A 10,086-nucleotide genomic window follows, 5' to 3' on the forward strand; every position below is an offset into this window, starting at 1 on the left:
CATCAATAAGCTCTGGACTGCTAATACGCAATGCCATCTCAGTTATTAACTCTAACTCCAGTGCCACGAGAAATATCATTGGATCTTCTGTCAATAAACACACAAATGATTATAATATCGATATTAGCGAAGGTCTTAACAAATTGGATAACTTTATTGTTGATAAAGTTTGTAAACAATTCACCTTCTTGTCCACATAATAAGTTTATGATACGCTCGTTGTCTGTCTTGAACAATTGCATGTTTACCAAATGGCGTCCTAGCTACGTCTCTTCGTTGAATATTGGTTTAGACAACACTCTCATCAATAGTTGATACTTTTTCTTTGGCTATTATGTTTTCGATTGTCACCAAATTTCTCTTTCTTGTGGCTAAATATATATGCATACAAACTCACACACACTTGATCGAGGATGAATAGCTGGGTTGTCTGTGGTTCGACTGCTGCAACAATCTGGATTCGAATGTATATGCTCGACCCCGTAAATGCATCACGTTCAGCAACGTTTACCACCACACCACTAAAGTTCTGTCTTATTCGAGAGAACTATATAATACATGGCTTTAGACAAGTCTTCCACAATACCTTAACTTATCAGATGAACCTTGAGATATATACCCTTAGATACATATTTCAGCCATTTCTCGAAGTCTTTACGAACTCTCGTGAAGCAAGACCCACCCTGGCTGATTCTCAAAACCCTCTACAAAGACGAAGCAACTTGCCTCGAACGAGAACCAAGTGAAGCAGATCATGGTCGACGAACAGGCAGACTCGACCACATATATTCTAGTCTTGGTTAAACGGCTCAAAAAAAAAAAAGAGCAGGTGTTCATTTGCTCACAGTCTCGAACCGCCAGCAAGGAGGAAGGTTTAGCTGGGACCACACTCTCACACGAAGGTACTGACACGACTGTAGAGAATAGGGAAGGTGATCTGGTATTCACCCCCGCCTCTCGGTAATCTTTTCTCGTGCATGACTTCCTTCCTGTGATACGAAAAGCCTGACACGTACGCGCACATCCGAGAAGACTGCGTCACCACGTCCGAGTCTGATAAGGATAAAAAGCTGAGGATAAAGGCTTTAAAAAAAGGTGTGGCGGGCGAGGTGTCAAGTCGAACCGGAAAGAGGATTTTTTTTCCTCATTCTTTAATTCCAATGATGGCCTTTTTTCTGACGTAAAATTGCCTAAAAAAAGAAAGATAGGAATTGCTCGAATCACTCGTTGTAATGTGTCCCACACTCGCTGGTCTTGCTGTCGCAGCGAATCATTACCTTTTCGAAATACTACTTCAAGGTGACGTCTTTGGGATCTCCTCTCCTCTCTCCCCTTACTTGAATAGATAGAGTTGGTCTTATGCAGTCCTGACCCTGTGTGTTTGTGTGTGTGTGTGTGTGTGTGTGTGTGTGTGTGTGTGTGTGTGTGTGTGTGTGATTGCTGTATGTGATGACAATGAACGTTTGCGGGGAGAAAGTTTAGTGTTGCCCTGTTTATATACCTTGTACGTATATTCATATCTTTCATGTCTTTATCTCTACGTCTGCACACACACACACACACACACACACACACACACACACAGCATGGTCTAGGAACCCATTTCTCGACCAACTCCGAGGATATCTGTAATCTGGGTGGGCCCGTGTGTGAATCATGGTCACCATCGCTAGCTAGCCTCAGTACCACAGGTACGTATTTGTAATTACCAATTTGCTTTTTACAGGGAGGGAGTTTGACACTTGCGGAACCACCACCTTTTTTTTTTTTTTTTGATTGATTAATCAAACTTTTTCTACTGACACAAAACATTCTAGACTTTTGTATGTTGATCGTGTGCGTTGGAGACTCAGTGTTGAAATCTCTCTCTCTCTCTCTCTCTCTCTCTCTCTCTCTCTCTCTCTCTCTCTCTCTCTCTCTCTCTCTCTCTCTAAACTGATCACTTTCCTAACGTTACCCCCTAAGAACAAAACGTAAGAGAAAACAAGCGTTAGGAGAATGGCAAAGGCTTCAGCCCTAACTGAAACAAATTGGCTGGTCGTTTAGATGTCTTGGTCACACAGGTAAAGGATAGTTTATAGAAAATTAATTGGCAGCGGTTTTCTTTTTCTATCTCTAATTCAAAATGACGATGACGTAGGAATACATAGAACACACGAGCAAATTGTTGTTTAGGCACTACCATCCTCCCAAGGACACAAACGGAAAAGGTAAGGAAGAAAATGCAACTTAACGAAAGAATTACAAAGAGATTTCGCCTTCCACACATTCTCCAACGTTCCTAGAACCTTCGTCCCCTCCCCCAACTTGTGACTCACTTCCGCTTCCATGGTTCCATCCACTGCTAAATCCACTCCCAGATATCTAAAACACTTCACTTCCTCCAGTTTTTCTCCAATCAAACTTACCTCCCAATTGACTTGTCCCTCAACCCTGCTGTACCTAATAACCTTGCTCTTACTCACATTTACACTCAGCTTTCTCTTTCACACGCTTTACCAAACTAAGTCACTAACTTCTGCAGTTTCTCACTCGAATCAGCCACCAGCGCTGTATTATGAGCAAACAACAACTGACTCACTTCCCAAGCTCTCTCATCCACAGCAGACTGCATACTTGCCCCTCTCTCTAAAACTCTTACATTCACCTCCCTAACAACCCCAACCATAAACAAATTAAACAACCGATGGACACATGACGCACTCTCGCCGCAAACCGACATTCACTGGGAACCAATCACTCTCCTCTCTTCCTACTCGAACGAATGCCATGCATCCTTGATAAAAACTTTTCACTGCTTCAAGCAACTTACCTCCCGCACCATATACTCTTGATACCTTCCACAGAGCGTCTTTATCAACTCTATCATATGCCTTCTCAAGATCCATAAATGCTACATACAAATCCATCTGTTTTTCTAAGTATTTCTCACATACATTCTTCAAAGCAAACACTTGATCTACACATCCTCTACCACTTCTGAAACCACACTGCTCTTACCCAAACTGATGCTCTGTAAATTCCTTGACTCTCTCAATCATTACCCTCCCATATAATTTCCCAGAAAGAGAGCGTTCTTTTGCTCTTGTCCTCTCGCCAACCCCTGACTTTACTCCCAAGATATTCCTAAACCACTCTTCTCCTTTACCCTTGAGTTTCGTTTCACTTAAAGCCAAAACATCCAGGTTCCTTTCCTCAAACATACTGCCTATCTCTCCTTTTTTCTCATCTCGATTACATGCACATATGCTATTCCTTTGTGTCTATACTGTGAAAATTCCGATAAATATCCCCACACATTATGATGATACTTATGTATAAGTGATGTTCACATCGACTTGGGAATACGGCAAGACTCGACTGTCTTTATGTTTGTCACTGCTGCTGACTCCATTTTCTACAATGCTCCAATTCTTCTTCGCTGCATTTTGGACTAACTTTAATAGAAGATATTAGTCGTGCTCTAGAACATTATCTGAGGTTAGGGTTTTTTTTCTCGTGAGAATAAAATGTTTGAAGAATGATATCTTAGAATGACATCTGTACAGTAATTCACTTACAGGATCTGAAGGAATTGTACAATATAAGCACCATAACCATTACCAAAAAAAAGTGAATGTAGCCTAAAGGGTTGCAGAGATTCCCAAGACTTCATGTGGTCTCTGTTATCACATCCTGTTATCCGAATTCTAAATCATCTACAGCGATATGAAATCACTAAAAGGGCACACAGTTATGCAAATAAAAAGTAGAATAAATCACATATAATACCGCTTGCTGAATGAACTGTAGCACACCCGTTAACAGACAGCAAAGGTCTATCTTAAGTAAAGACAACATGGACCCAAAGAAGGGATGATCTCACGAAAGCAATTCTGTAAGATGTCTTTGAGAGAGTCAAGAAAATCCTAGTAAGAAAAGAGGTATTGGTTGGTCGGATTGCTCATTCGTGAATTGCTGGAAAGCCAAAATTACCATCTCCACCTGATTGTGAAGCTGGACGTCCAAGCAGCTCCTTGACCTGGAGGGAATAGAGAACGCAATAGTAGGGGAGCTTACTTAAGCTGAACGGTGGCATCCCTCAGGGTTTAGTGCTGGGCCTATTCTTATTTCTGATCTACATAAACAATGTTTGCTTACGACGCCGATATTTTCCCCCAAAAAAAGAAGTAAGAATTAACACGGAGTAAGAACATTGCTAAGATTCCTAAACAAGATTCAGCAGTCGTCAGACAACTGGGTAAGGGAATCTAACGCTGGAAGATACAAAAGACACGAAGATAAAGGGTCAAAAGGCATAAGAGCTTCGTGATGCGCCTCATCAGCCACCAAGAACCTTTGAGATGTAAAAGAAAAACTATATATGTATATATGTGTGTGTGTGTGAGTGTGTGTGTGTGTGTGTGATTGTGTTGGAAAGGATTACAATTTTGCGCGTTATCAAGTGTATTCCTATGAGTCCACGGGGAAAAATCAATCACGATAAGTTCCCATGTGCACTTTCGTGTAACAATCACATCACATCACTTGTTTGCTAAATGATGTCCTAGCTACGTCTCTTCGTTGTATATTAAGTGACTGTTATTTTTCTTGTATTTCCCCTGATGATGTGATTATTACACGAAAGTGCACTTGGGAACTTATCGTGTTTCATTTTTCTCCATGGAATCATAGGAATATATATATATATATATATATATATATATATATATATATATATATATATATATATATATATATATATATATATATATATATATATATATATATATATATATATATATATATATTCCAGACAAGGCATGAGATTATTATTTTTGACTATTCCTTAAATTCATCAGGAGTGAGTTGTCAGTTAAAAAACAGCTATTCGGACTTAGGGAATCAGAAGGAAGAATTGTAAAGGATGATGTAAGCTAATACAAGGAACTGAATAACAGTTCTCTCACAGTGGAAGACAGGATAACCTCAATACGAGAGCTACTACGGAGGGAGTCATGGAAGGCACTTGAAATATTTAAAAGAGACAAAAAAAAAAACGAACACAAAAGGGACTAATTAACCTATATAAACCTGATGGATCAGTGTAAATTTCTGCATACGTTTTCAGAATGTCTTCAGATACACTCAACAGATCACTCATCATGTTCCATACGTACAGGAGAAAGCGTCAGAGGAGTAAAAGATGGCAAATGTAATTATTACCTGTTCATAAGGAAAGGAAGGAGACTACAAGACTAGTCTCCCTGACGAGTGTAGTCTGTAAGGTACTGAAAAGGATACAAGTGAGTGATTGGGTAAAAGTAAACGACAAGAAGCAACACCTAAATGTGGGTGTAAATTTTGAGAGACAGAGCACAACGCATTATTCCTGTACGAAAGTCAATGGTATCAGATGTACAGAGGATATTGGTCATGCTGTTACGAGAGTAATCTGTATTGTTAGAGACAGAACAATTAGGGAGATACATGGTCTACTTCATGCAAAGTTCAAAACAAGGCCGAGTGTTCAGAATCTGATAGATAAAATTGGAAATTTTAGGTCAAGTTTGAGACATGGGGGCTGACGAACAAAACATTGGTGGATTCAGCAGGCAAGTGGGATAGCACCAAACTTGGAAAGATTTGTGGATAACTCTAGCACATCCCTGGAAACCATTGACTGAAGCAAATCCTCTTCACATAAAGGTAAAGAGAGCGTAGTTAGTCTCAGAATCATCTTGTACACCTCTAGGTGTTCAAGATGAGTCGACTGGTGTTTTCCACTTCACGTTGACGAACATAACGACCCTAATGATTGATAGTTGAGCCTTTAGCCCGAATAACCATCCAAACCATCCAACGAACAAGCCCCGTTCTGCATACGATCGTCCCAACTCTATATGGCAAATCTTTATATATAAAAAGTTTTTTGCAGTGTCTGAACTCGCCTTGGGAAACACCCCTCCCCATGCAAGACGCGTTCATAAACTTGTGAAAGGAGATTGAAGGGAAAATGTAACTTCTCTGAGTTTTAACAAGCTGTCTGGCTAATGAAATGGCGGGAATTATGTGAAACAGGAATTTTCATGGTTTGTTTAATCCTCACAATGAGATGTCAATCAGGACGGCAGACTGAGAGTGAAAGAGATGGAGAAAGAGACAGATAGAGACAGGAAAAAAAAAAGAATGAGTGGATTAGTCAGAGGGAAGTGTTCTACGAGCAGTGACGCACACACACACACACACACACACACACACACACACACACACACACTGGAACAATGGAGAATGGTCTCACACAACAGATGTCTCGTGAGAAACAAATCTGAGCTGGTGTGACCTCGTTGGAAAGTCAGAGTAATATGTTTACGTGTTTAACATGACAGTAAATTGCGATACCATCAAAGCTCAGAGGAAGTCGGAGATACAGTGTGTCTTACAGAAGGAAAAATAATGCATACTTTTAATGTTTGAAGTATCTACCTCATTTTGTCATTCTGGGGAATTGCCTAACTAGGGAAAGACGTTACTAACCGGTTGTTACGATGACCATTGTGGTTACCACATGAGATTCAACCTCAAAGTATTTGGTATTCGTCTGTAAGTACCATTCACGCACGAAAAGGAATATGAATCTCTTTGTAGAACACGATAAATTAGGCAATGTCTTTTAAACTTATTCTTTTTTTCTGTCAAGTATCAATTTCATGAATGTAAGATGTATTCATGTTGAAACGATCGTATTCTCTTCAACCAGAACTTTACTTATATGTATTTAGTCATGTATGATGTATACAAAGTGGTTTAAAGATATGCAGGTGGAAAGTGACTTCAAAAGATATAATTGGGATACGCTGGATTTAAAAGTCTAACTATCGTAAGAAAACATTATTTTCCCCGACGTTTAAACTGGTATTATTCACATCAGCTGCAGGCCAGTTTGAACGAGTTTGGTACTTTCTGCTTTGACGAGGTTTAATTGGTGGGAGGAAGCGTTGTAGCTTGTGGGGAGCCAGATATGAATAGAGTATCTTTCTTCGAGATTGGAAATGGTTGGTCTCTGTGAGGTTTATGTAATGTAGCAGTAGTTTAACACAAACGACGCAGAATCGTAGGAAAAGTTGTGTACATGAGTCTTGCTCGTCGTGGATACAGCCATAGGGTGGAAGAAGACGATATATGTGCCTATGTATGGATCAAGGGAAAACATATGATGGCATAGAGGAGAACCCTTGGGAAGGTCTGACCCTGTATAGTACGCATGGAAGGCAATGAATGCTATAAAGAAGTGGGAGGAAGATCCCGCGTGAGGTGAGATTGAGTAAGGCTGATTTGCAGCGTTCCCTCATTAAATGATATGAGAAAATCGATAACAACTGCAGTCACAGTTTGTAGATGATGCCGTCCTGGTAAAACAGACAAAGAGGATGAGTTAGGAAAGAACATTACGTGGGTGTGTGTGTGAGAGCGTCTGCTAAAGAGACGTTGTGAAATAATGCAAATTGTGAATTTACAGGAATAACTTGCGTCTGGCGGCTGAAACGAACAGTCTCGCCGTAGAATTATTACGAATGGAGAAGGAATGGGAGGAATGTGCAGTAATTATGGCTCTGGGGAAGTATGAAGCTTTGAGTAAACTAAACCGTGATGAAGAACTGCTTGTGCTTCAGCATCCTAGATTCAACAGGAAGCCTGTTTGTTAGAATAAGAGTTTCAATTATCTTGTATAGATGTAAACACCTTGCTTCTCTAGGGCATGAGAAAGAGAAGATAATGCTGTGGGTGAACATCCAGAAGTAAATCATGGTGACGGAAAGGACAAATAGTAAACAGAAGAGGAGCATATATGGTCTTAACATACGAAAAACAAGTTAACGAAAATGCGTGCAAGTAGAATATACGTCATTCAAGAGATTAGATACGACAGAATGAATCAAAAAAATGTCCATAACTGAGTTTCATAATTTCATGGAAATAAGGTGGCGACTTTTCTTATCACTAGATAAATGTTGGCACGTTTCACCTGGCTGACTTGGTGGGTAAATCTGACGACAGCTCAAGGTTGCCAACGAATGTTCCCTCCTGTTACATCTTTTTCTTCGCGCCCCACTGCCTCCTCCTGACTCCTCCTCCTCCTCCTCCTCCTCCTCCTATTCCTCCTCCTGCTGGGCCTGTCCATCGTGATAAACCTGACTAATGCAAAGTTCTTGGGAGACATAAAGTGTAAGAATCATTAAAGTACACAAGACACGGCACCTGCAATCCGCCACCTGAACAGACGCATTTACCTCCTCACACACACACCCTCCGCCACCTCAGCTTACTGCTTGTGTGTGTCTGTGTCTGTGTGCGTGTGTGTGTGTGTGTGTGTGTGTGTGTGTGTGTGTGTGTGCGTGTGTGTGTTTTGTTGCCCTCGACCCCTGACAACCTCCATCAGCGCTTCTAAAAATACGTGAGAACAGCGAACAAATTTACTTTGAGATGTGTGTTCGGTACACAAGATTCACAATGCAACGTGGGATAATGTCTAGTGCTATGATAAGGATATATAAATATTTCAACACAACAAGTTATTATTCTACTATAATATCTATGTGATTACATTATTGTCCCTCAGTATTTCTTTTTTTCTCTTTTTTTTTTCCTCTTTTATTCTCCCCTCCCTCTGACTTCAGGAGCTGCAGACACAGAGTGACTCCAGCTCCCATGCGCTTCAGCAGGATGTCTGAAGGGCGAAGAAGATGAGAGTATTCATGAGTTCAGCCGAAGTCTTCCAAGGATGAAAGGTCACGCAAGGTTATTCAAGCCCGAGAGGAAGATCAGAGGTCACACAAGGGGTATTCAGTCTCGAGGTTTTGATGCTTTCGCAAGTCTTATACTGACAACATGAAACGATGGTTCTCATGACGATCCTTCGTCGTCCCTTTGGGTTCGTCTCTGCCTGACGTGGGCTATTCAACCCGCTAATGGTATTTAGCTTATCATATTCAGATGATATTGTAGGTTAAATTCCAATGTGTGTGTGTGTGTGTGTGTGTGTGTGTGTGTGTGTGTGTGTGTGTGTGTGTGTGTGTGTGTGTGTGTGTGTGTGTGTGTTTGCTATTTACGTGCCGAGGGGGAGAAGAGGTTTGTACTTGGCCCATCTCTTAAACATGCTCTTCTATCGTATAACCTTTCGAACGAGCGTCCGTATTCACGACACGCTCTCTCAGTGAATTCCATTCATCCAAAAACGCTCTTATGCTATGAATGTATTTCTATGTAACTTCTGGCTCTCAAGGGGAAGTTAGGTGAAGTTTTCGTAGATTCTGTTTGACCAAGTATTACACTTAACGTTCACGCTATCGAGCGAGAGAGAGAGAGAGAGAGAGAGAGAGAGAGAGAGAGAGAGAGAGAGAGAGAGAGAGAGAGAGAGAGAGAGAGAGAGAGAGAGAGAGGATGGAGGGAACACAGCAGACGCACCAAACAGCCACAGGACCGAACACTGAGCGAACACGCTGGACCATGTGTTCCTCAGCTGTACATGACAACATTGCCGGTGGTGTAAATTTGACTCAGACATTCATTATTAAAGTTACTCTCAGCCACCAGGGGACTTTAGGTGAGGTATGCTTCGCGTCCGTTCCTTTCTACATCATCTATTTCGTGGTAACTGACCCTACATTATCCCTTGATCTTCATAACCCTCATCACTGTCACCTTATTCAGCATCGTAGAATAAGAACGAATCTCCTAGCGCTCGCTGCGCACCTGAAAATCAACTCTACTAAAGTGGCAGGGATGAAATCATACCAATTTCGTCCACCTCCCCCCCAAAAAAAAGAAATACAGTGGTGCCCCTAAACTGGAATGCTTACCCGAACCAGGAATCGCTGAAGGATATGTGGAGGGCGGAAGGAGGCAGTCCTTCAGTACAACACCACAACTACCAGGAAGCGTGAATAACTCCCCCTCTTGCATGATCTTTGGCAGCCAGTTAACAAGGACATGACCATTCCAGTTCATCCAGATTTAGCACACATTTCCCTGCAGACTTCGACAACGCACCAGTGACCTTTGTGTTGTTCTGCCACTGCAAATTGACTATGACATTCGACCTACACC

Source organism: Panulirus ornatus, chromosome 63 (assembly GCF_036320965.1).
Source record: "Panulirus ornatus isolate Po-2019 chromosome 63, ASM3632096v1, whole genome shotgun sequence".
Taxonomy (NCBI): Eukaryota; Metazoa; Arthropoda; class Malacostraca; order Decapoda; family Palinuridae; genus Panulirus; species Panulirus ornatus.